This window comes from Phoca vitulina, unplaced genomic scaffold, assembly GCF_004348235.1.
Source record: "Phoca vitulina isolate PV1807 unplaced genomic scaffold, GSC_HSeal_1.0 scaffold56, whole genome shotgun sequence".
Classification (NCBI taxonomy): Eukaryota; Metazoa; Chordata; class Mammalia; order Carnivora; family Phocidae; genus Phoca; species Phoca vitulina.
Genome location: NW_022589759.1, coordinates 1,980,958 through 2,007,840, shown reverse-complemented (window position 1 = coordinate 2,007,840; position 26,883 = coordinate 1,980,958). Strand labels below are relative to the sequence as shown.

General features: G+C 51.8%; 1 long non-coding RNA gene across 3 annotated transcripts in view; it reads left to right on the top strand.

Moving 5' to 3' along the window:
- Window positions 1–229: 229 nt before the first annotated feature.
- Window positions 230–26,883, top strand: part of LOC116623013 — a 65,546-nt gene continuing 38,892 nt past the window's right edge. For 2 of the 3 annotated variants that reach the window (XR_004297658.1, XR_004297656.1), the window contains exons 1-4: window positions 230–1,154; window positions 1,826–2,953; window positions 3,991–4,101; window positions 11,788–11,881. This is a non-coding gene — a long non-coding RNA (uncharacterized LOC116623013). The remainder of the gene's footprint in view (window positions 1,155–1,825; window positions 2,954–3,990; window positions 4,102–11,787; window positions 11,882–26,883) is intronic. The other variant, XR_004297657.1, reaches the window with a different exon arrangement.

Below are 26,883 nucleotides of genomic sequence, written 5' to 3'. Positions count from 1 at the left end.
GGCGGCGGCGGCGGTGGCAGCGGCGGCGGAGGGATCTGTGCCGGCACTCGCGCGGGCTCGCGCTCCGGCCTCTCCCCGCGCCGCGGACGGATCCGGGCCGAGCGCCGCCGCGTTCGCTGCTGACGGGCGCCGGGACGAGGCGCAAGTGGGCGGGGTGGCCGCCTCTCGCGACAGCCGTGCCGGCCAGGCCCGCCCCCCTTGCTGATTGGCTCGGGCTGCCCCTTCTCGGCCCGTGATTGTTCCGAGTCCCCAATCCGATTCGCCCCCGCCGCGGCCACGCCTCCCCGGGGCTGTCGATCACGTCGGAGCCGCCCCGTCCCGCCCCTCGGCGGCCCGCGGGGCCGGAGCGGCGGAAAACCCGGGGCGGATTCCTGCTCGCTTTTGTTCCCGCAGATTTGCGCCGAGCATTGTTTGAGGTGAAAGTCGGGAGTCCGGCCTTCCCGTGTGACTCCCGGGCGTCACCGTAGGGAGGCGGCGAGTGTCTCCGGAAAGCTGCTGGAGCGGGGCTCCGGAGCCCCGAGCCGCGCGACCCGGTGCTCCGTCAGCGAAGCTGTGTGACCTTGGCCGAGTCGCTTGGCCTCTCTGAGCCCTGGGCGCCTCCGCGGAACCTGAGGGTAATTCTCACCGGCCCGGGGGGCTCGCGAGAAGGTCGTGAGCTTACAGAGGGCCGGCGCCCGCCCGTGCGAGCCGACCCGCCTGCCTTGGGGTGAGCGGGGAACCCCGTTCTCCGGAATCCTCGCCCGGATGGAGCCATTGTTAAGCCAGGCTCCTGTCCGCGAGCGGAGAGTCGAGAGAGCGCAAATGCGCCCGCCTGCCCGGGCCTGTGCGTGGCGCCGGGCTGCAGGCTGAGCCGAGGCCGGCGCGCCCCATCCCCTGGACACCCTACAGTTGCAGGCCTCGGGCGTGGAAACCGCCGCCCTCCGGAGCAGTCGCCCATTCTCCCCGCCCTGCCGCTAGGTCTCGGCTGCGGGTGTCTTGTGACTCATGTGCGGGTTCATTGGTTCAGCAGCTGTGTGTGCCAGGTCCTGAGGCCTGGGGCCAGGGGTGCGCGCTGCCCTGCCCTCCCTGCCTTGCGGAGCTCACACCCTGGTTCTCAGCAGTGCACCAGAGGAAGGACTGGACCCATGCGCGGATTTCTTCAGGACAGGTCCAAGGTGCTGTAAACTTTCTAACAAGACCTTCTCCAGCTTTGGGACTTCAAGGTTGGACAGATTTTGTAGAGCCACATGAGGGAGAAAAAGAAAATCTGCTTCCCACTCCCTGACCCCTCTCCACTCCTTGGGCAAAATTTCCCAGAGCCACTCTGGGGCTCTTGGCCAGTGACAGGAGGAGAAAGCATCCAGGTGACAGTCCCAGACATCCCAGCAACCAGTGACACTCCCAGACATCCTGGCATCCAGGTGACAGTCCCAGACATCCCGACAACCAGGTGACAGTCCCAGACATCCTGGCATCTGGTCGACAGTCCCAGACATCCCAGCAACTGGGTGAAACTCCCATACATCCCAGCAACCGGGTGACAGCCCCAGACATCCCAGCAACCGGGTGACACTCCCAGACATCCCAGCGTCTGGGTGACAATCCTAGGGAGTGTAAAATCTGCATAGGCAGCAGGGTAAAGTCTGGCTCCGTTGGGTCTCCCTATCTCATTTCCCCATTACAGACTAATTTCTATAAATCATTAAATTAATCCTTGTTCTCTTTGACCTCACCTTTTCAAGTGATTCCAGGAAAGTAGCCACATTCCAAAATTTATGATATGTGGAAGTAAAGCAATGTGAAAATCAAGGCGAGTCAACACCTTTGCCTTCTCTTGGTTGATTAGGTTCCTCGGAGCGGAAAGATCTCAGGGCCCTCCAGCACTGAGGATTCCTCCAATCCAGCCCAGCCAGGCTGTGAAGCCCCCAAGTGATGGTGTCAAGCTGACCTGTGTTCCGGTCCCAGGTACAGCCAGCTCTGTGACCTTGGCCACTCACTCAAGCCTCCATGTGTAAAAGGAAGCCAGGACCCCACTCCCAGCTGGCAGTGGAGGTCAGAGGTGCGAACAGAGGGCCCAGACAGCTGGGACAGCTGAGCCACAAGTACCAGGATCAAGGCCTCCCAGCTCTTGACTGCCTTCTTGCCACTTTTTGCTGTGCGATGTGCCATGGAATGTGTGTACTGGCCTGAATGGTGGTGTCCCCCAAAAGGTCATGTCCACCCAGAACCTCAGGATGTGAATTTTTTTGGAAATAGGGTCTTTGCAGATATACTTTAGGTAAGAATCAAAATGAGAGTGTCCTTTGTAACAGGAAAGAACAAGCAGAGACTCAGGGATGGGGGACGCCATTGAAAACAGGCAGAGGTTTGGAGCCAGGGCATGCCTGGAGCCACCAGGAGCTGGAAGAGGTAGAAAAGACCCTCCCCTAGAGCCTGTGGAGGGAGCACAGCCCTGTGACCTCTTGCCTTTGGACGTCTGACTGCAGAAGAACATTTCTGTCATGTGAAGCCCCCAGTCTGCGGTCATTTGTCATGGCTGCCCCTGGACACTCTTACAGCGTGATTTCCCCTCACTCCAGCTCAATTTAATTCAGCTCTGTGGATAGTGAATCGCTACCCTGCAGGACCAGACCCCACTAAGGACTTGGGGGCCTCCAAGAGGAATAAGACCCAGCTCGTCCACTTTAAGGAACAGACGGCCTAGACTCCTGTCTCCAAAGCAGATGGCCACCCATCTGCGGGAGCTTTCTCTTCGCATACTGTTCCCTTTCCCAGGAAGCAGCCAGGAGCCTCCTGAAGGGGAGAGTGGACGACGACCTGCCAGTCCCTCCCAATGTTGTCCCTCAGGCCTGGCCGTGGGGCTGTGGTTCTCTTAGCCAGCCGCTGTTCTCCCTCCCACCTAGGGCTCCTTCCCTAAAACAGCCTCCAGCTCCGGGCTATTTGGAGCTGGTTCTGTCCGCTCTCTCTGCAAAAGGTGATCCCTGGCTTCAAGTGGGATGTGAACATTTCTCCACCCCCAGAAAGTGGAGGGCCTGAGGATCCATGGGAGGAGGCTGGGGAGGTGGGGCGCAGTGTTAAGTCAGATGGTGGAGCCTTCCTCCACACAATCAAAGGGGTTGCAGGTAAAAGGGAAGCAGGCCATGTGTTCAGACAAGGAGAGGTGCCCGGTGAGACGCTGAGTGGGACAGCAAGTTCACTCCCAGGAGTGAACATACCTGCAACGTGCCTAACTCAGGCCAGGCGCCAACGGTGCCGTGGGCCCTGCCCTCGGGAGCTCACGGCGTAGGTCTAGGGCAGAACAGTAGGTCTGTCTACGTTTTCTATAAAGCTGGAACAGAGTATAAATTAATACTATTTTTGAGAAAGAGAGCGAGGGAAAGACTGGGAGTTCACCCCAAATGCCCCAAAGAAACGCTTTTGTAATGAAGACGTGGTGTGCCTGGATGACTTCCTGTGTCCGGAGTGGCGACACTGGTGACTTTGCTGCGGAGGCAGGACCAGGGCTGAGGCCAGGGCTCGGCCACCTGGACTCCCAAGTCCAATGCCCGCACCCCACCCCCGCCCTGTCGCCCCACTTCTCCCTTCTCATTTACAACCCAGCCCTAGAGGAGGAGCCTAGAGGCCACGTTGGGATAGGAAAATGAAAACAGAGGGCTAAGGTGGAGAGTCCGGTTAAGACAAGAGCTCCTCGAGCAGTCAGGGCGCAGGTGCACACACAGGCTCTGTGCCGGGATCCCCCACTTACCTTTCCCTGAGGGTTCATGGAGGGGTGTGCATGGTGTCCAGTTGGAGATAGCTACTGAGTTTCATTTTTCCTTTGTCCAAGGCTCTGTCTTTCTGAGACAGAAAACAAAGAGACCCAAAACCCCTCACGTGCAGGCCTTAAGAAGTGGGTCCCTACTCTTACCGACGGCATCCTTGCTTGGTGCCTCAGCTCCTGATCACCTCGTGTGATCGCCACAACTCCGTGTGCCTGGTTCTGAGAGCTGCTGCTGTTGTTCCGTTTTACAGATGTGGACCGGTCGCCGTGGGCCCAGGGCTGTGCAGCTTGTGCGCGTTGGAACCACGTCCTGACATAAGTCAGTTGCCCAGACTCTGTCCCTCCCGGAGGAAAGTACGAAGGTGACATGTCATTTATGCATTATTTCTGCAAACCAGAGACTCCGGTCGTATTTGTTGCATGCCAGTTTTTCCCAGCCTGGACTTTGCTGACCGAGTCCACCTGGAGTCATAAATGGGCAAATGTCCGCATTGTGCCCGGCGCCGTTTCTGCAGTGCTGCACGTTTTCCTTCAGGGCAGACCTGCTTTCCTGGGTGTCTTTGGCCTTTGGCTATGTACGGCATTTCCACAGCAGAGAATTGTCTGGGCTCTTATTTAAGATGGACATTTCCTAAGCCTGACCCCAGGTGTGGAGTCAGACTCCCAGGGGCTGGGGTCTTGGACTCTGCTTTATGCTAGCTCTCGGGTGACCCCAGTGCACACCGACATTTGAAAACTGCTTTGGGCAGTGGAGGTTTTGCTTTCAGGCATCTGGCCTCCTTCTCTGGACCAAGAGCAACCACGAAAATAATCACTTACGTCCATATCACAGGCCTGCCAGTGGACAAGGATCCTCCCTGTTATATAGCCGGGGAAGCTGAGGCTTAAAGAGGTCACACCCTCAGTGGCTCATGGGTTCTCGTTAAGTCCTGAGCCTTATTTCTTCTGTATGTTTGTTCATTTTTCACATTTTTGCCTTTCTCACACCACAGTTATATCTCTGAAAGCCAACAATTAATTCACTGCTGCTTTTGGGTTTTGTCTTTTTTTTAAGATTTTATTTATTTATTTGACAGAGAGAGACACAGCGAGAGAGGGAACACAAGCAGGGGGAGTGGGAGAGGGAGAAGCAGGCTTCCTGCAGAGCAGGGAGCCCGATGCGGGGCTCGATCCCAGGACCCTGGGATCATGATCTGAGCCGAAGGCAGACGCTTAACAACTGAGCCACCCAAGCGCCCCTCACTGCTGCTTTTGGTTTTGTGTGTTTTGCTTATCTTTCTACTATGGAAATTCTCAAGCATACCCAAAAGTCATTTGACTGGTTTGGTGATTCCCTGTGTCCCTGTCACCCAGCTTCCACGGTAATGGCTCATCTATTGCCTCCACCCTGGCAGATGCACATTTTTCTAATGATTATTTTAAAGCAAATAAATTAGGGGTTTTATACATATATAAGTAGTAATATACATATATATTAGTGTTGTTTTGCCTGATTATGGGGTAATACATACTCCTTGTAGAGAGATTGTATCTTACTAAAACACGACATAAAAGTCACACATAATCTCGCTTCTCAGTCGTAACAACATTAACATTTTAAAACACATCCTCCTAGACACTGTTGTTTTCACACATATTTATAGGCACACCTATTTTTACATAAGTGGTATCCTCCACAAAAATAGGGCTCTTCTCCACATTTTGCGATCTCTTTTTTCCACTTAACAACATATCACAGATGTCTTCCCATGTCACAGACTCTCTTGTAACTCCTGGTTTTCAAGGGCAGCCTAGAATCCTGTTTGGATATGCCACAATATTTTCTACTAATCCCCTATTGCTGGGCATTCAGGTTGTTTCTGTGCCTTGCGATTGAGTTTCGGAAGGCATTCTGCTTACCCTGGACCTTGCACCAGGCTGAAACCCGATCTACCTCCTCGAGATCCCCTGAGTGTTTCTGAGAAGCACAAGCAGGGCTAACGTGGAGGAACTGGACTGCTTCCCAGTGCCATCCCAGTCAAGGCTGCACCCCCTGGTGTGACGGCTCAAGACACAGGACACACCAGACTCAAATCTGGGTGAAAAATACATTCCAAAGGCAGATAACATATGTCTGGGTGACAAGGTGTAACTCTAAAAGATGGGAGGATTCTTTTTAAGCAAACACACCAGCGCTCACCCAACCCAGTAACACTCCCTCCTTCAAGGTGCTCACCCCGGAAGGCAGTGCTCCTGTTGTGATAAAACTGTGATTGCTTGAAAATACATCCATGAACTCATCTTTCATGCAGCTGTCTCCACAGTCCGTATAAGTAATTTTTGGAGACACTGTAGGCTGGGAAGTCTTTGTGCTTTGAGGTGGATTGATATCTGGAAACAGCCTGTGCTTATGAAATAAACTGCAAACAGCAGAGTCTGCTATGTCTGGTTTGAGCAGAAACAGGTTTATTAAATTACAACAGGGGATTCAGAGTTTTCAGTAGGGTTGGAGAACCAGATGTGGATGCCATTTTTGTATCTTTTTTTTTTTTTTTAATGAGTTGCCTGTTCATGCTTTTTGCCCATTTTTCTATCAGGTTTTGCGTCCTTGTTTCCGTCAATTTTTATTTATTTATTTTATTTAAAGATAGATTTATTTATTTTTAGAGAGATGGAGGGGGGGCATGAGCGGAGAGAGGGGCAGAGGGAGAGACTCTTTCAAGCTGAGCAAGGAGCCCAACATGGGGCTCTATCCCACAACCCATGTGCGGAAACCAAGAGTCGGATGCTTAACACACTGAGCCATCCAGGCACCCCTCCATCAATTTTTGAGAGTTCTTTATATCTTAGAGTTAATAGCCCTTTATCTGTGATTTATGTTGAAAATATTCTGTCCCAGCTTGTCAGTTGCCTTTGACTTCATTTATGGTGTTTTTATCTTGAAAGAGTTTATTTTTATGATCACTTATTACATCTGGATTTTTAGTTGTGGTTAGAAAAACCACTCTCTACAACCAAGTTATAAAGAAATTTATAGGTTTACAGGTTTTCTTATATTATGTATATGGTTTCATTTTTTTCATTTTTAGATCCCTGACCCATTTGGGGTTTATTATTTATTTATTTTAGAGAGAGTGCATGTGTGTGCACACACAAGCAGGAGGGGAGGGGCAGAGGGAGAGGGAGAATCTTAAGCAGGCTACATGCTCAGCACAGAGCCCAGTGCAGGGCTTGACCTCATGACCCTGAAACCATGACCTGAGCTGAAATCAAGAGTGGGATGCTTAACAGACTGAGCCACCCAGGCACCCCTGGAGTTTATTCTTATGTGTAATATGAGGTATTTGCTTTTGAAACCCAGTGTTATATTTAATTACACCAGGGGTTGCAAATTAAAATGCTTTAAAGAGGCCGGCAAAAAGTAAGTGACTGAAGATGGATGGAATAATAAAATAGGGTGAGGGTTGTAGCCAGTCAGGATTACATTAAAAAAACACGCACACAGGCGCACCTGGGTGGCTCAGTCGTTAAGCATCTGCCTTTGGCTCAGGTCATGGTCACAGGGTCCTGGGATTGAGCCCCACATCGGGCTCCCTGCTTGGCAGGTGGGAAGCCTGCTTCTCCCTCTCCCACTCCCCCTGCTTGTGTTCCTTCTCTCGCTGTGTCTCTCTCTGTCAAATAAATAAATAAAATCTTTAAAAAAAACAAAAATAAAAAAACACGCGCACACTGGGGCACCTGGGTGGCTCAGTAGGTTAAGCGTCTGCCTTCAGCTCAGGTCCTAATCTCAGCGTCCTGGGGTCGAGCCCCACATTGGGCTCCCTGCTCAGCAGGGAGTCTGCTTCTCCCTCTCCCTCTTCCTGCCGCTCCCCCTGCTTGTGCTTGCTCTCTAATAAAGAAACAAAATATTAATAAATAAATACATAAATAAATAACACACACACACAGTGGGTGTATTAGTTTCCTAGGGCTGCCATAGATAAATTATCACAAACTTCGTGGCTTAAAACCACAGAAATGTATCCTCTCACAGCCCCGGAAACTGGATATTTAGATGGGGTGTCAGCGATGTTAGAAGGGTCAGGAGGACAGGAGATGTCATTGCTGCTTGTAAAACAGACAAGGCCACGTGGGAAGGAAGCAAAGGGTGGTCCTGACCAACAGCCAGCAAAGACATGGGTCCTCAGACCTACAGCCTCCAGGAAGTGGATTGCCAGAACCTGCTTGAGCTTGTAAGCAGATTCTCCCACTGGCAAGAACCCAGCCACCAACACCTTGATTTCTGCCCAGGAGACCCTGAGCAGAGATCCTAGATGAGTCTGTTCCAATTTCTGGCATGTGCAGCTGCCAGATGATACATGGGTGCTGTTTCAGGCCTCTCGAGTTTGTGGGTTCTGCAGTCGCACAAATTAACATACCTCTGCTCCTGGCGAAGGTCTGGGGGTGGGGACGCTGAGAATGATGAGGGGGAATGAAGGTGTGAGATCGGACAACCCCATATTCTGCCTCCCCCAGCCCCTGCGTGCATTCAGCCACTCACCCATGAGACCTTCTGGCCCCTGCAAAGACATAGAGGCACCACATGAACTCAGCTTGGGGTGTCCTCGGTGGCTTCAGAGGATGATGGAAATCAGAGACACATCCCCTCTTGTGCTTGAGCAGTTACTGAAGACGAGGGAGCCGAGTGGGTCTAACCACATTTTGTCCTGATGTTTTATAGGTTTTTAGGACCAGGAGGATTCATGCTAAAGTCCTTAAACATAATAAATTCCCTTTTCAGGGTAACAGCCCAGAAAATTGCATCCTGCCCCCGCCCCCCCGCCCCCCCGCCCCCCGCAAAAGAAGCAAGCAGCAAAGTTTTTTGCTTTAGGTGCACCTAGCCTGGGGGCAAGTCACTTCCCAGCTCCCAGGAGCTCCTGCCCCATTGACTCAGAGGTGGTAGGCGTGAACCATTAGGCTTGTGGCAGGTGCTCAATAAGCGCTAGCAGTTAGGGTTAGGATTCTCAGGTGTAATGCTTCTTGCACCTCACCCCACCCCCATGTTGAGAAGCTGCATGCCCCAGGGCTGGTCCTCCAAGAGCAATTTCCTCATCCATTCACAAAGGGGAGGACTGGAGAAGGGGCTCACGCAGCTCTGGCCGCATAGGCATGTCACCTGGGGACAGGTAACCAGCACTGGGCCAGGGAGGAGCTGAGCCCTCCCTGGAAAGGTAACCCCAGGAGCCCTGAGCATTGAGGGGCCACGTGGACGGCAAGTGCCAGGTTTCAGGTGGGAGGTAAGGGCCCTATCGAGAAGGGCAGTTCGTTCAGGGGTTTGAAAACCATTTTGTCTCTGACAGGCTTTAGGACTCATGTGTCCAAGAAAACCCTCAGGCAGGAGGAGGAGAGATGAGCCCCTGCAGCAGAGGACTCTGGAGGGCCTCTGGTGGAAAGGGGGGTATGAGGAAGGAGAAGGGGGGATCCAAAACCCCCTACTCAGGCAAGGCTGACCCGAGGCCATGGGGGCAGGGGTGGGGGGTGGGGTCTGATCTTGGAAGAAGACGTCTTTGTGCCTCTGAAGGGAACAGGTGTGGTCCTTTACATTCCCTCCCAAAGACAGAAGGCTGACACGGTCTCTCTTAGGGGTTGTGTCCCCCAAAAAGGATGTCTTGGAGTCCTAACCTCCAGTATCTGTGAATGTGACTTTATTTGGAAATACTGTCTTTGCAGATGTAATCAGGTTGAAATGAGGTCATGAGGGTAGGTCCTAATCCAAGAACTGGTATCCTTCTAGAAGAGGAGACACACAGGGGAGAGGTCATGTGAGGACAGAGGCAGAGACAGAGGGACTTGAGGAGCCCCTGGGAGCTGGAAGAGGCAGGAAGGAGCTCCCATAGAGCCTCCAGAGGGAGAGAGGCCCTGTTCCACCTTGACTCTGGGCTTGTGGCCTCCACGGCTGAGAGAGAACAGATTTCTGCTGTTTTAAGCAAACCCCCACCCCACTCCCTATACGTGGTGTTTTGTAATGACAGCCCCAGGGCACGCATCTGGTCTCCAAGACAAGGGTGGGGACAGCCACTCGGTAGGTGTTCAACATGGCTGGTGAACGACCAGAAAGCCATTCCCGGTTGTTCTCTCTCACCGTCTCTGGCTACGAAGGTTGGAAAACAAAACTTCTACATGCCCAGCTTCCCTTGTATCCAGGAGTAACCTTGTGATCCAGTTCTGGCCAATAAGACTCAAGTAAAAGCGTGACAAGGGGTTTTCGGGAAACTGCTTTTCTACCAGAAGGGGAACTACGTCAGGCAAAGCTCTTCACCCTGCCCACCAGAGCTCTCTTGAACGCAGTGCAGCCACGCGTTGGAGGGCCACAGCTACCATCTTGTCACCTTGTGATGATGAACAGGAGAGACACTCAGCCCAGACCTTGTGCCTGGCACCACCCAGCTGCTCCACCAAGCTCCTTTTTGAAAAATAAACCCACCTTTGCTCAAGTTAGTTGAGCTCTCTGCTACGTGCTGCTGAATGCATTCCTAGCCAATACCGTGGTTTGCCCACAGAAGCCTTCCCGAGCCCATCTCCCCTCTGGTGGACCAGAGAGGTTAAGGGCAGGAGCTGCAGAAGTCAGAGGGAGCGGATTCTAATCCTGGCTCTCACCCCCAGCTTGCATTTCGCCTCCTCTCCCGTGTCCCGCCTTCCTCTGCAAAATGGAGGTAGAAGTATCTACTTCAAAAGGTGGCTGGGGAATGAGATGAGATACTGCTTAGCAGGTGCTCAAGAAATGGTGGCTGGCAGCATCTCTAGGAGCATCTTCTTCCTGTGTTCTGTTGAGGGTAGGGGTCCCATAACAGGCTTGGTGCTGTAAACAGTGCAAACAGGGCCAGGGTGAGAAGTCTTCCATATCACCTGGCCTCTGAACGAGTTCTTTTTTTTTTTTAATTTTTTATTGTTATGTTAATCACCATACAGTACATCATTAGTTTTTGATGTAGTGTTCCATGATTCATTGTTTGTGCATAACACCCAGTGCTCCATGCAGAACGTGCCCTCTTTAATACCCATCACCAGGCTAACCCATCCCCCCACCCCCCCTCCCCTCTAGAACCCTCCGTTTGTTTCTCAGAGTCCATAGTCTCTCATGTGAACGAGTTCTTGATGCCGAATGAGTCCCCCTGATCTTAGTGTGTGTGTGTGTGTGTGTGTGTTGGCCCAAGCCATTTCCGTGTCACAGGACAAAAATAACAGGATGTTATCATACTTGCCGTCATTTATCCAGTGGGTTCGGTGCACAGAGCACAGAGTCTCAAGTCACTTTTAAAGAACAGATGGCTAGCAAGTGACAGTGCTAGGCCTCAAGGCTGGGAGGTCACTGTGTCTCCTGCCAAGCCCGGCCAAGCTAAAGGTTTTGGCACCAAAAGCAGGAAAGGCAGAAATGCCAGGGGACAAAGCACTTTCATGCCTCATTTAACCCTGTGACATGCCTTGGAAATCAATAGATCATTATCCTCACCTGGCAAGGGAGGCGATCAGGCCTTGAGGAAGGAGAGCGGGCGTTGGCAGAGCGGGGCCTGCACAAAGGTTTCCTGGTCCCCAGTCCCGCTGCCCTGTCCCCTCCAGAATGGCACAGATGGAGGCCGAATAATGAGGAAGGTCATCATGGAGTGTCTCTTCCACATGGCTCAGGTGACCCCGGTGTCACGGAGCTCACAGCCCTTCTGGGGACTTGCCAGAGGCTTGGCGCTCTGCATCGTGTCCCTCGGCTCTCTTTTCACAGATAAAGAGGCTATGTTCCCTCTGCACACAGCCGGCTAGGACAGATCCCATGTCCTGGCCACTGTGTGACCCTAATCACGTGAGAGGTTTCCTGACCGAGTGGAGGCCTTGCCCTCACGTGTTAACCACAGCGGCCCGGATACATATGTGTGTTTGCATGCTTGCATAGGTCATGTGTGTTTGACGTCAGCTTCAGATTTTGTTTGAAGAGTTGTTCTATAGCTAACGTTTTTTTAAACCACTGGCCCACATGCCATACATGTGATTCTTTTCATGCATTGGCTCCTTGGCGCTGAGACTCACTCTCTTCCACGCAGGGACAGCGTGCCACAAAAACATCAGTACGGAACCATCAGAACCGTCCCTGGCTGTGAAACGTGGGAAGGCCATGCCAGCGCATCCCGAGGGAAGGTCAGTCTTGTCAACACACATCTGTTAGAGCCTTAACTAAATTCTGTGCTCCCCGAGAACAGGGACTAGGTCTGATACGTGTTTGTCACTTTGGGTTTCCAGCTCTAGATGGACGCCTTGTATACAGTAGGCACTTATTCAATGTTTGCTGATGGTCGTTCTGACTTGCCAAATAAGCTTTTGCAGTGCTTCTTCCAAAGCTCTCCCTTTTCTTCTGTAAAGATTGTGGTACCATGCTAATTTCTCCAATTAGTACAGTATCTTGTCTATCAGAGATGATTTGTTATGTGTAATTGTTTCTACCCTCGTGCTTGCAGAGTGGAATTTTTTTCCAAAATATTGTTAACATTTCCTTATAACATAGTGTGAATCCCAGGATGGGAAAGACTTGATCTGGAAGAGAATTTGGTGGTCATGTGAGGTTAACTTCTTAATTAGCAGATGAGAAAAGAGGCAAAGGGGCCATTGGGGATCACCCAGCCAATCTACTTATCAACCGACCTTTGGGAGCTGATTGCTAATGTAGAAAATGGTTGGTATGATTCACAACATCTTCATATTTTTGATCACCTATGTTTGGCCACATTTTTCTGTATTAAATGTATGATAACATTTGACGGTACTACATCCTATTCACTATCCATCCATGCTTCTGACATTAGCATGTGACATTATCCATGTAATCTGCTAACTAGCAGCTCAAAAAGCCAAAAAGTCCTGAGACAGGAAGGCTCTAGAGTTGGTTAATGCCCTGGCTCACAGACACCGTTGAGGACCCAGCCTCCTTCTGTTCATACATAGTACCATCCTCTGGGTGTCAGCTTTGACATCAGGCTGGTTCTCCTCATGCTTACAAGTGGCTGTAGCTGTTCCAGGCATCACATGCAGTTTCCAACAGAAGGAGAAAGATTATCTTTCTTTGTGTATCAATTTTAAGGGAAAAAAAAATATCTTTCACTGAAGCCCCTCCACTCATTGACTAGATTGTGTCACATATCTGTGTTGAAAGTAACAACAGGCAAGAGGACTAGAGCCATTGTGATGGCCCTTGATCCATCAGGGTATGCCTTCTGCCTGTCCTGAAGTCCTGGATATGCAGAGTGTGGAAGCCAGAACAAAATAAGGGTTCTATTTGCAGAGGAGGACAGTGAGGCTCAGGAGGTCAGCTGTGGTCTACCGTCGTGCCAGATTCCTAACTTGGATCTGTCTGACCCCAGCTGTGTCTCTACGGGGCTGCACGGCCGTGCAGCATGAGGTGTGGGTGGAGCGGGGCTCATATCATGACTGGGCTGTTGTCACCCTTTGTCATCATCGTGGGGGCCACCATACTCCATTAGAGCCAGCTTTTGATCATGTCTGTGCTCGTAATCAGTTATTTCACAGCTGGGCAGATACGGCTAGCCCAGATGACCCCCTGGGCACCTTCTAGCACTGTCTGAGGCCAAGTCTGCCCGGTTCATCTCCTCACCAGCGGGGATGGACTCTGCGGCCTCTCGGGACACTTTCTGCCTTCCCATCCACCGCGGGGCTGGTTCTCCTGGAGTGAGGGAAGGGACTTGTTGGCTCCATGTCCCCCGTGAGCTCCTCTGGGAGGTTTGAGGGGCTGTCTCTGCTGAGGCAGGAGCACCCCTGGATTGTCTCACCGTCGCTGGCCCATTGCCACAGATAACAGGCGCCGCACCTCCCTGGGCATGCGTGCCGCACTGCCCGTGCCCCGCCTCTGCCCTGCGGTGACCATACCGGCACCCCCTTCATCGTGTCTGGGTTCATTCACAGTGGGCTGTGTTGGAAATGAGAGCGAGCTGGAAGAGCCCAGAGCCTGGGGAACCTGGGTCCGTGGCTGCGTGGCCCTGGGCATGCCACTCAGTCTCTCTGCACCTCACTTTTCCTATCTGCGTAATGGGCTGCTGTGTGGCTCAGGGACCGTGAGTACAGCAGCTTGAGAGTGGCTGGCCCCCGTGAGCAGTGACACTTTCTCACAGCGATTGGGGTGTGGCCGCGGCGGGTTCAGATGGAGCAGACCGATCTCCTAGGGGTCACTTGACATCTTGGTGTTCTTCGAAAGCAGAGCTTAAATTTTCCCATGGGGTCTGGCTTCCAGGTCTGTGGGCTTGCTTGCTCTGTGCGGGGAAACTGGGAGAGCAGCCCCAAAGGTTTGTTTCTCGGGGGGTGCCTTGGCTTCCTGTGGCGGCTGTAACAAATGCCCATAAACTCCGGAGCTTAAGACAGCACACATACCTATTTCCCCGTTCTGGAGGTCCGAAGTCTGACACGAGTCTTACAAGTTTAGAAATGGGGGTGAGACTGGAGTTCCCGATAGCCAGAAATGTTGGAGGGGGGACCAGGTCCGGCTCTCCCACCATGCACAGAGTCCTGGTCCTACGAGCACAGGGCCGCTACAGGGAAAACACAGTTCTGGGTCCTTCTCCCCTCCAAGGCTGCGGTAGCAGGTGGAGACGAACATCCTTACCCCCGCCCCTTTCTCCTGACCACCGTGCTGGCCCAGGGACACAGGGTGGAGGTGAATGTGTTTGGACAGTTGACGGAGATTCTTATCAAAGGCCTTCGAGGAGAGCTTGACCTCCCTGAATTTATCTGCCATGTTTTGCATGAAAAGCCTGAGCGCAATTTTTTTTAAAGCAGAGAGTATATGGCTTCCACAGCGTCCCCAAAGGAGTCTGAGACCCGAGGGACATTACAAAGAGTTGGGAGAGCATCGTTCGGAGCTCAGGCTGCTTTCTGGCCGTGGCGCTGTCCTTCACCTCTCGGAGCCTCAGCTTCCCTCACCTGGACAATGGGACCATCCTGCCCCACTCGGGTTGTTGCCATGGGTGCACAGCCCGGTGCCTCAGGGAGCTCCGTGGTTGGCGGCCATGCCCAGTACCAGCGACACTGGAATTTGCTGACTCTATCCTTCTCTCTAGGGCTGCAGTGGCTGCCCGGGGTTCCTGGCCACCAGTTTCCCCAGCAGCCTTTTTGTTTGTTTGGAGCGGTTTCTTGGGGTCTCCTAGAGAAAAGATTCTCAGCTGAGTGCCAGCAAATGAGTATGCTCCCCACCCCCCTGCTTGGAGGGCTCCCAGCTGCTCCCTTGGCTGCCCAGCTGAGAAGAAATGATGTCAGGCATGTTTCTCTCTTGGGGAAGCTGGAGACTCCTTTCAGCAGGACAAGAAGACGCCGTGAAAAAGGGGTGCAGGGGGTTTGCCAAAGCATCTTCGTGTGGTGCTGTGGGAATATCCGTCTCCTATGTCCACCTGCAAGAGGGGCTGGGTGGGCTGGGCTAGTGGTCTGGGTCTTGGTTTTCTCAGCCTGATCACGCTCATTTTATGCCACAAAACACTTCAGTGGCTCAGGACCGAAGGGGCTGGGGGACCCCAGCCCCAGCTCCCAGCCTTTCGGTAGCCGCGTGAGGGGCCCTCTCTGGGCTCCACATCAAGGCCTCCCTTCCTGGCCAGAAGGGAGGTGGCACTGTCCTTAGATGCCCTGTGGCATGAAGATGCAGGGCCCGCAGTGAGGCTCCTGTCTGCACGTAATGGTTAGGAGCTTCTGCTCTGGAATCGTGCTGACTGGAGCTTGAAACCGGGCTCCACCATGTCGGAAAAATTACTCAGTCTGTCTGAGTCTCAGTTTTCCAACCTGCAGAATGCCAACAGCAAGGATTCCTGCTGCCACAGGGGGTCGTGAGGCCTGAAAGGGTCCCCGTTGCAGGGCGTTCTGCACAGGTGAGCGCGGACACATGGGGAGTGGGCAGAAGCAGGAACCACTGGGATTTTAGTCACCTGACTGTGAAATCAGAAAATCGTCAAGGAAGAGAACCCACAGTGCCCGTAGCCCCGGTGCCTGGAGACGCACGCTGCTATAGCTTCTGTTACGTGTCCCTCGGGCCTGTTTGTAGGCTCGCGTGTCTCAGACTCGAATCACTGTTGAATGAGCACAGCGTACTTCTGTAGGTGCGTGCTAGTTTTTCTTAAGACCGGGCATGATGTTGCTTAACCCACTTCTTTTAAACTTAAAAATGTATCGAGAACATTTTCTCCAAATCATTCCATTTCACCAGATTGCATATTTTCCCACACTTTGATGTTTCTGAAATAGGGACGTGTTTTAGAATCATTGTCAAAAGAAACGTACCAGCTGCTGCTTCTTCTCTCTCTCTCCCCTGAAGGGGGTCACGGGATGGGCGATCGGGGTGACAAATGACAATGGGGCGTTCTGAAGAGGCTTCTGGAAGACCACAGGGTACTCTTTGGTGCCTTCGCGATAATTACCTTGATTGACCCCTATTTTTGGATGTTTTAGCTCCTTCTGATTTTTCGCTATTATCAACAAAGCTGAGAGAAAAAAAAAAAAAAAACATGGCAGAAACTGCAATCAGGTGGGTCACTGACCCCACGGGAGAGGCTGGATGGAGAGGCCAAGGTCACAGCCAGCCCGTGGTGACCTTCTGGGAGGAAGGTAGGAAGTGAGTAGCTCCCAGTGTCTGTTCCTCGGGTCAGCCTCTCCTTCACGGCCGGGGCACAGAGCGGCCCTGGGTGGGAGGAGTGATGCCCCACGCAGCAGCCCCATTGAAGCACGGTGCTGGCTTTAGGCTAGGGAGCTTACCACATGGGCTTTCCCTTCCCCACGCGGAACAGAAGGCACGGAGAGAGGCCCCTTGTGAGCGCCAGGCACAGCTCGCTCAGAGTCCACGTGCTCCAAGTCAAGGGAGGAGACGCTTTCTCCTTTTCTGGAGTTCCGTCTCATGCCTACGTTTCGGGTAGGATGCTATTTTTAAGAGCCTGGCACTGTGGGTTTGTACACCCCAAGGGAGGAGGGGGACTCAACGCAGGGCAGGGCTGGGCAGGCAGCAGGCAGGGGAGCGGGCGGGGGGCTGCATTTGTTCTGCTCTAACAATGAGAGTGCGGGCTGGCAGGCTGGCGGGCTGTCACACCCACGGCCGACATTAATCACATCCTGCCTTGCCTTCCCCAGCAGCTCTGACACATGAGGCCACATCCCACTTCTGGAAAGTGCCCCACTCAGACTGTAAGGGTGCTTCTTGGCCACACTTCCTGTGTTGGGTCCTCCCCCCTCCTCCCCGACATGTGTCCCTTCTGCCTGGCTCTGGAGACTGGGGGGGGCTCTGGCCACCACCAGGAGCAGATAAAGCACCTTGCGGGCTTTGAGGCAAGGATGCCAGTCCCCTTTGGGACATTAGCAGTTGTGTGGGGCGGGGCACGATGCCCAACTGGGTCACTCTGTCACCCAGGATTTTGGGGTTGACTCTTGCTAGCCATGTTGGATTCAGGGGTGGGGGTTACTGGGTGGAGACGGGCGAGTTTACGGAACAGAAAGGAAAGATGGATACCCGATTACAGGTCAGACAGGAGCAGCACAGCGCCCAGGATCTGGGAGTAAGATCAACAGGAGGCCTGGGGTGGAGGAGGTCAGTGTGCTGCAGATATCGGTTTGCTCCATTTTATACATGAGCAACTGAGAGGCAGAGAGGAAGGGACTTGCCCAGGGCCAGATGGCTGACCAGAGGCACAGCCAGCCCTGGACCTCAGTCCATTGACGGCAGTGGGACCACCCAGGTCTCTGAAGTCCGGGGCCCCCGCCAGAGTCCACCCTGCAAAGCTTGAGGTCCTCCAGCAGGAGAACCTGTCCCAGGGCTCCTTCCCCTCACAGATCCTGAACCCTCGGGCCACGCATTGCTTATTTCGGATTGGCAGGCAGCCTGCGCCCCAGGAAGAGGAAGGGGGGCTCAGGCAGGACCGGGGTGTGACTCATTTCTGTCTACCCAGCCAAGTGCCAAACAGAGAGGCTGGCAAGCAGGAGCCGGTCGACAGTCACCAACCAGCAACCGAAACCCTGCTCAGAGTGGCCAGGCCTTGATTTACACATAGGTCACAGAAGAATGGCCTTGGCAGGATGCCAGTCCTTGCCTCTCTGACCATCCTGTCTGACCAAGCCCCCTCGTCAGCATCTGCTCCCGTGACGAGCCCCTCCCCTCCTTGCTCTGGCCACGTGACAGACTTGCTGGTCCTCCCTCCCCACGCAGAGGCAAGCATGTGGTCCACCTCGCCTAGAGTGCCCTGCGCCGGTTTCCTCCCAGCCCCACCAGCTTGGCATGAAAGAATTCAGGCAGTCAGAAACCCACATGTCTGGCTTCACAGCTTCCTGGTGTGGATCTTGGGCAAGTTGCATGGCTTCTCTCCGCCTCTGTTTCCTCCTTGATAACATGAGACCTCCCTTGCAGGATTACTGTAAAGATTGGGAGTAAGGTGGGCAGACACCAATGCTTGGCACAGAGCAGATGCCAGCTACAGTGCTCTTACTCTCTGCCCAAGGCCTGGCATCTCCCTGCAGGACGAGCCTGGAGGAATGTTCCAGGCCCCAGGGTTGCTCTCTCTTGTGTTAACCATCACCTTGATCTGGGTCATTTGGATAGCACTTTCCAGATGCTACCCTGTATTGCACTCGTGGCAAAAGGGAACATTTTGGTTGCTTAAGCCTAAGCCAAGCAAAAAACTGACTGTCATCAATTCTTGCCCTCTAAAGGGAGTGGCAAATTCATACTGGGGATGCTGGCCTGGGGACTCTGGTGAGCCAAGAGCAGAGGAAAACATGTCATTTCAGAGCACAGGCAAGTGCTTCATGCTGCTAACTGCTGGAGTCCTGCCTTGGCCGAGCTTTTCCGTGCTTACGGTCTCTATGTTGCTTGGGACATTTTTGGCTGCAAATGATAGAAATTCCACCCAGATCTCTAAAGGAAAAATAATGTTTATTGGCTCACTATCTGGAAAAGACAATCTACAGGTGAGTCAAGCTTCAGGTACAACTGGATCCAGGGGGCTCGCCTTCTCTTTGCTCTGCTTTCCTCTGTGTTGGCCTCATTTTGTAGATAACCTCAACATTTGGCTAGGGGTGGTAGTACCTCTAGGGCTTCTGTGATATGTTGTTGTGTATTCCAAATTTGGCGACATCTACACACATCCCATCCCACACACTCTTCTAAAATGTGGCCTTAACATACTTCCATCAGGAGCTGGGGTTTATGGTCCCTCCTTTTGACCTTGAATGCCCTTTGAACTGCCTCAATCCACAGACAGTGGTGGAAGTTCCATGTAATTCCTGAGGCTAGGCCTTAAAAGGCCTGCAGCGTCTACCTGGCTTGCTCTCTTTGGGGACACTAGCCCTTGGAAACCAGCAACCATGCTGTCAGGAAGCCCAGGCTGGCCTTCACAAAGAGACCACATGGAGAGGACCTGAGGCCCCTGCTGACAGCAGCTACTGCCCCATATGAAAGGCTGGGCCTTCAGTAAATTCCAGACTCTAGCTTTCAAGACTTGCCGTCGAGACCCCAGACATTGTGGAGCAGCAGGGTCATCCACACTGTGCTTTGTCCTGACCCACAGGATCCATAAGCATAGTAAATGGTGGTCTTCCGTCACTAGGCTTGGGGTAATTTGTTACATAGCTGTAGCAACTGCAATAGATTTCATGATCACTGCAGCTCCAAATCTCAAGTGAGGAGCCAGATCTTCCCTCCCCCAACATCCAATATCAGTTCTTAGTAAAGATGCAGGCTGATTCAGCTTGGGCACGAGTCTCATCTAAAGCGGCTGCTGTGGCCAGAGGGATGAAGGGCCCTGGCCCTCAGGCTGGGTTGTGAGCCGCGCTCTGGCCTGGTGAGGACCACAGGGACTTGGCCACGGGTGGCTCAGGAAGGAAGAGTGGGATGCGGCTATTCGAGGAAGGCGTAAGCATTCTGGGGTGTAAAGGCAGCCCCACAGCTTCGTTATGAATTGCTCTGCCTACCAAGAAAACGTTGTATTTGTTAAGGTGTACGTGGTAGGGAGCTGGGCAAAGGAACCCAGTAAAATAAGAGTCATGCTGCCTTTCCAGCCATACCTGGGTAGGATTTGGAGAAAGCAGGAGAATGTCACAATATGCAAACTGATGCCTCAGTTACCCGTGTTTGTGTGAGGAACTGACTCTTTTCTCCCCAGGGCCTCCTCTGCGCTCAGCACTGCATTGGGTGTTTTATATACATTCTCATTCAGTGAGCCCACAGCTCTTGGAGGGCAGGGACTGAGCCTCCTGGGCAGCATCCAGCACACAATGGTGTGTATTAGTTAGGATTACATCTCGGCTGCTCCAACAGAGGCCAAAATAACAGTGGCTTAACCAAGGAAGAGGTTTCTTTCTTTCTCTCATGATTGCCCAAGACTAAACAATTCAGGCTAACATGACAAGCCTAGCTGCTCTTTTATATCTTGTCTTGTTGCGCTGCCAACCCCAATATGTAATCCACCCTAAGACCTAAGGCGGCTGCTCCAGCTCCTGCCAGCACGTCTGCATTCCAGCCAGGGCAAAGAGGGAAGCCAGAGGAGGGAAAGGGCGCCCCCTCCTCTTTGTAAGGACAAGGCCCAGGAGTTTTACTCTTTTCTTCTGCCTATATCCCATTGGCCAGAACCCAGTCACATGGCCCCAGCTAGCTGCAAAGGAGGCTGGGAAATGTAGTTCGTAGCCAGTGACCAAGTGCCCACTGAAACTCAAGGTTTGTAATGCTAAAGAAAAAGGGGGAGAATGGCCCTTGAGTGACAACCAGGAGACTCAGCCTAAGACTCTCAAAGCTGTAGAGTTGGCAGTATTCCCTGTGGGAAGTGCAGTGTGTACCCTAAGAGCTCAGGCCCCAGAGCCAAACTTCCAGTGGCTTTCATCGTGGCTCTACCCTTTAAGAGTGGTGTAAACTTGGGGCGCCTGGGTGGCTCAGTTGGTTAAACAACTGCCTTCGGCTCAGGTCATGATCCTGGAGTCCCAGGATCGAGTCCCGCATCGGGCTCTCTGCTCGGCAGGGAGTCTGCTTCTCCCTCTGACCCTCCTCCTCTCATGCTCTCTCTCTCTCAAATAAATAAATAAAATCTTAAAAAAAAAAAAAAAAAAAAAAGAACCATATCCTTCCATTTAAAAAAAAAAAAAAAAAGAGTGGTGTAAACTTGGCCTCGATTTTCGATTTTCGTATCCATAAAATAGGGGTGACAATAGCACCACATGTCATCGATTTGAAGATTCACGTGTTAACATCTCTAAAATTGGAATGTATTTACAAGTAAGGACGTGTTTCCCTGGAAGTTTCTTTGATTCTAAGTAGTATAGAACATAACGATGTATCTTACAACTCCTGGCGTCTAATATTTGATGAAATACAATTGTTTTGAGGATAAAATATGGAGTCAACTCATTCTATTTATGAATAGAATTATCAGTAGGTTATATAGAATGCAGTTGTCAGTATTCGTATTTTTCACGTGGCTAGTGCCAGGATTGTAGCAAAGACTCAGTAAATGCCGGCTGCTGCTGGTATCAAGCATGACCAGAGGGGAGAAGGATGTGGCTCAACCAGCCTGGGCTGACATATACCCAGGGCTCAGTGGGTCTATAACCTCCCCCACCTTTCAGCAAGGCAAGAGCCCAGCAGGTCCTTCCTCCATCCCACACACCACTCTGGTTCTCAAAATCAATTTTGCAGTTGTTAGCTGGGTGGAGCGGATGGGGGTCAGCCTACTTATTATCTTAGTCGGCTTGGGCTGCTTCAACAAAATACCACAAATTGGGGTGGGGGTTGGTGGTGCTTATAAACAACACATTTATTTCCCATAGTTCTAGAGGCAGAGTGCAGCATGGGGGGGCTCTGGTGACCTCTGACTGTATCCTCCCATGATGGGGGACAGAGCTGGGACAGCAAGCCCCTCCCAACTCTCAGAAGGGCATGGGTCCCATTCCCGGGGCTCCATCCTTATGGCCTCATCTAACCCATAGCACGTCCCAAAGGCCCCACCTCGTCATGTCACATCAAGGGTAGGGTTTCAACATAAGAATTTGGCCGGGGGGCGGGGGACACAAACATTCAGTCCACAACACTTACCTTCTTGGTTTTCCATTGTAAGCCCTGGAAGAGTTTCCTATGACCGCCATACAAAGTACCACAAACTGGAGGGCTTCAAACAAGAGAAATGTATTCTTTCAGTTCTGGAGGCCAGAGTCTGAAGTCATGGTGTGGGCAGGGCCACGCTTCCTCTGGAGGCTGCAGGGGAGGGTCCTGCCTGCCGCTTCCACCTTCTGGGGGCTCCTGGCGTCCCGTGGCTTGTGACCGTGTCCCTCCACCGTCTGCCCCTGCCGCCACCTGGCCTCCCCTCCGTATCTCTCTGTGTCCTGCCCTCCCTTTACAAGAAGCGGGCCCACGTTAGGGCACACCCCAATCCCATACGACCTCCTCATAGCCTGACTATACACCTGCAAGCACCCTGTTTCCGAACAAGGTCACATTCTGAGGTTTCGGGCAGATGTGAATGTTGGGGGGGCTGCTCTTCAACACGGAGTGCCCCTCCTCCTGGTCTGCTCCCTGCCCGGCTTTGGTGGGTTCTGCTCCTCACCTCCTCACTTTTGCTTTTTTCCGCTCCCTGGCGCATCTGCCAGTCCTGCGTGGCATCCCTACACCAGCCGTTCTGAACATTCTGTTCCACGCAGATGGGAAGGGCGGTGCCCAAACCCTTCTGCTGGCTGCCGTTAAAATATAATAAGCTAGAGAAGAGATGAGGGAAGATAAGCCTGGGAGCAGTAATTAATAGGAAGGAATGGCACACGGCGTGAACTCACTCAAGCACAGCAAAATTTGGAAAATGGGAACAAAAATTGGAACTTTCTGACTTCCTCGGAAATCATCTTCTATTTATTTTTATTTTATTTTTGTCTTGCAGTAAACATTCCAGTTAGGCACTGAACTTGTTAGAGCACAAAGAAATGGCATAAGAAAGAGTTTGAGTCTGGGGTATTGGCTTTTTTCTCTCTTGAGGTGAGAAGGAAGCACACAAGGGAAGTTGGTTGTGAGTGTGGGTTACCGATGAGCTGGTGATCTACACGGGGACAGAAGGAAGCCTCTCGAGAGTCCACAGGGTCAGTTAGTTGAGATCAGCTTCTGGATGCACGTGGGCCACTGAGGCGCAGCGACGGTTTTGAAATTGTTTAAAAGGCACTACACACTCGGTTTTATTAGAATTGTGGAAAAAGTGTTCTGAGGTCAGGTTTCATTATTTAGAAGCTGGAAGGGATCTGAAGAAATCAAACGGAGCTCAGTGGTCCCCAGACCTATTTCAGCCCTAACTAACACCTTAAAATTTTTTTTGAATGCTCTTTTTCTTATTCTGAAATGAAATTCATAGGACACACACCCATTGCAAAAAACAACCAACATGAGGCCCTAACTGTAACATAAAGGAGAGGTCATCTAAAATTAAACAGTATGGATTTCAAAGATAAATGTCTGGGGCTGACCCTACTAGACAACACAGTGGTCAGTCGCTTGCACCGGAGGGAGAAGCTCGGTGACACGGGTGTGTCCCACGGAGGCTCAAACACCATGAAGGCATTGCTCCGGCGATGTGATTTTCCAAAATGGTGACCGACTCTCGGCCAAGTCCAAATGGAAGCAACCACTTCCCCTTGACTGCGCGGTAGTTGCGGTCCTGGATGACCCAGCGCACATTATAGCTCTGCAAAAAAGCAGACAAACAGAAAATGGAGCTAGGTTCTTGACCCATAAATTCCAAGATCTTTCATTTCCATGAAGGTCTGGTGGGACACTGGAAAGTGGAGGGGTTGGGAGGATTCTCCATTTTGGGGAATTGTCCCACTCATGGAAGCCCTGCAAATTTCCAGAATATTCCTTAGGGGGCAGCAGTGCCCCTGTTGAGGACCAGTGATGTGTGGGGTCCCTCATTTTTTAAGGTAAGCAAAATGAGGCTGCAGAGGGGATGGGGCTTACCTAGGTCACCCAGTGGTGTAGCCAAAGAACTGAGTGTCAGAGCAGGGACCCTGTCCTCTTAGCACAGGCTTCTTTCCCACAACAGAGGGCCCTTTCTTCCAGCACTCAGTCCTTCCTGCTGAGAGATGGGGGGCTGCTCCTAGGCTAGGTAGCCTTGTGAGCTGCAGAGTCAGCTGAACCAGCATCCTGAAGGAGGAAAGAGGAGTCCCCCAGCAACCCAGAGCTCACTTTACAACAGTGAAGCATTTGGAACACAAACTTTGGAGTCCAATGGACCAGGGTCCAAGTCCTGACTTGCTGTCAACTGCCCAGTTGCTTAATTTCACTCTGAGCCTCCGTTTTCTCACCTGTGGAATGGGGTTAATAATCCGACCCACCTGTAGGGGGGTTGAGGGACTTAGTGGGAAACATGCATGTAAAGTGCTTCCTTAGCCCAGGACCCCGGATTAAGGACTTCCTTAGCTGGGCGACTTGGCCAGTCCCGCTCAGTGATCACAAGAGGTCTGTAGAAGGCCTCAGCTGGGTGTGTGCTTGTGTGTGTGCGTGCGTGCGTGTGTGTGTGTGTGTGTGTGTAGAATCCCTTTTCAATTAATCCTGCACTTCGTTCGCTTTATAATCCAGTGGCTTTTGGGATATTCAGACAGTCGCACAAACATCATCACTACCTACTTCCAGAATTTCATTACCCCCAAAAGAAGCCCCATATCCAGTAGCAGTCACTCTCCACTCCCCCTCCCTTCAGCCCCTGGAACCGCTGATCTACTTTCTGTCCCTGTAGATTTGTGTATTCTGGACATTTCCCGTACGTGGAGTCACACCATGCCTGGTCCATCATGACTGCATGTTTCAGTTCATCCCCATGTTCAGCATGTTTCCGGGGTTCATCCCCATTGCAGCCAGAGTCGTGACTTCATTACTCTTCATGGCTGAATGATACTCCACTGGGTATACCACACTATTGATCCATTTATTAGTTCCTGGATACTTGTTTTTTCCCCACATTTTGGGCTCTTATGAATAACACTCCACTTTGATGGCACTACCCCGGCACATCGTGGGGGCTGAACAAGAGCAAGCTGAGTCTGTTCCGCACGTGGGCCTTTGTCTGGGGGGGAAGGACATGGATGGGACAAGCCTGGGTTGGGATCCAGTTCCGTATAAGGCCCTGTGTGCCTTAGCGTCTCTGCATCTCCATCTCCTCATTGAGCAAATGAACGGTTAAGAGGAATCAAGACAGTGTTTTGTACCTGACTAGTCCATGGTAGGTGTTCAACACATGGTCTCATTCATGGGAGGGCAGCCCCTTTAATGCCTAATTATTGTTCTCTGGCTAGGGCAGGGCATCCGCCTTCAACCCAGCTCACATGTATAGGATCCAGTGGGTTTTAGTGAGGGGTGTTCTGGAGCGCTTGTATGCACTCTTGCCAACTCTGCAGTCAATGACTTTGATTGGTAGCTTGAAATCAACCAAAGTGGGAGTCTTTATATCCTGGAAATCCGCAAACCTTCAAACGAGCCCCCCCCCAACCCCACCGAGAGCCTGTTGTTAAACATTTACCCGCACACCATGGGTGCTAGTACTTTCTGTCAGGCTGGCCTGGGTGGCAGCAGGCCAGAGAGGTCAGGAAGGGGTCCGCTGAGACAGTCCATGGGTGAAGCCCGAGGGTGCTGGGGCAGACGCAGTTTCCTCCCCAGCGCCCCTCCCACTCCTGGCCGCAGGGCCTGCCCCCCACTGTAGAGGTGAAGACCTCCGTTGGAACCTGACCCTAGCCCATAGGGCCTGGTGTGGGGGCTGCTTTGGGGGAATGCTTTCCTCCCCCATAATAAGTCTTGCAAAGCTTGAGCTGCGCCTGTTCCTGGGTGTTTCCATGTCCACAAATGTGATGCCTATAGGGACAGCAGCTGTCGTGTTCCGTGTGCAGACGAATGTGCCGGGGATGAGGGAGCAGAAAGAAAGAGGCGGGGTCCTCAGTGGCACCCTAGTCCCCTGAACCAGCCCTGGAGCTGCCCGACTCTGAGCTGCTCACACTAAATCGTAAAAATTCTTTGCTGTTTAAGCCATTTTTAGCCCAACGGTCTGCTACCTGCAGCCCACATCATCCTGATTCAGATGCCAACATAGGAAGAGAGGAGCAGAAGGAGACTGGGTTTCCCCAGAGAGTCGAGGGCAGCTCAGATTCAGGAGGCTGGACCGTCACGTAGAGCTGGCCAGACAAGGATTCTTCCAATGCAGGCAGCGGCAGGGAAATGGAAACAGTATTAGAAAAAAACATATCAGCCAAAACCGGCTCACAAAGAAGGAGGAAGTCTGAACAGTCCTGCAACCAGAGATGATACTGAACAGTCGTTCCAAATGCTCCCACAGAAAACATCGGGCCCAGTGCATTTTACAGATGTCGTTCTACCAGACGTTTAAAGTCTACACAAACTCTTCCAGCAAATACAGAAAGGAGGAATATTTTCAAACTCATTCTCTGAGGCCAGTGTAGTCTTGATACTAAAAAAATACTGACACCAATAGTGGGAGAATGGAAAATTATATGTCAGCATTACCCATGAACATAGACGCAAAAGTCTTACAATATTGGCAAACCCAGTCTTTGATATATAAAATGGTGATGCTTCAAAACAAATGTAAATTTACACCAGGGATACAAGAGTGATTTAATATTTGAGAATCTATAAATGTCAGCTATCACAGTAGCAGATTAAAGGAGAAAAACCAGGTGATCATCTGCACCAATGGAGAAAGAGCAGTGGCTAAAACTCAACATCCTTTTATCTTAAAAACTGGTAAATTAAGAACAAAATTAAACATTAGCTGGGGCATCTGGCTGGCTCAGTCACCGGTGCATGCGACTCTTAATCTCAGGGTCGTGAGTTCAAGCCCCATGTTGGGCATGGAGCCTACTTAAGATAAAAATAAATTTTTTTTTTTTTAGATTTCTTAAAAAGAACACAATTACCTTTCTTAATATGATAAAGCACACCTACCAAAATGCTTTGGTAAATACCATTCTTAACAGTGCCCATTTGAAGCAGTGTCTTTAAAATCAGGGGCAAAGCAGGGACGGCTCTTGTTTCTGTTCAACATTGTACGGGGGCAGCTACCAGCATAAGGGAATGAGAAAAGTAATAAAAACTCTCAGGGTTGAGAAGAAACAAAGCCATCATTACTCTCAGATGATACGACTATTAA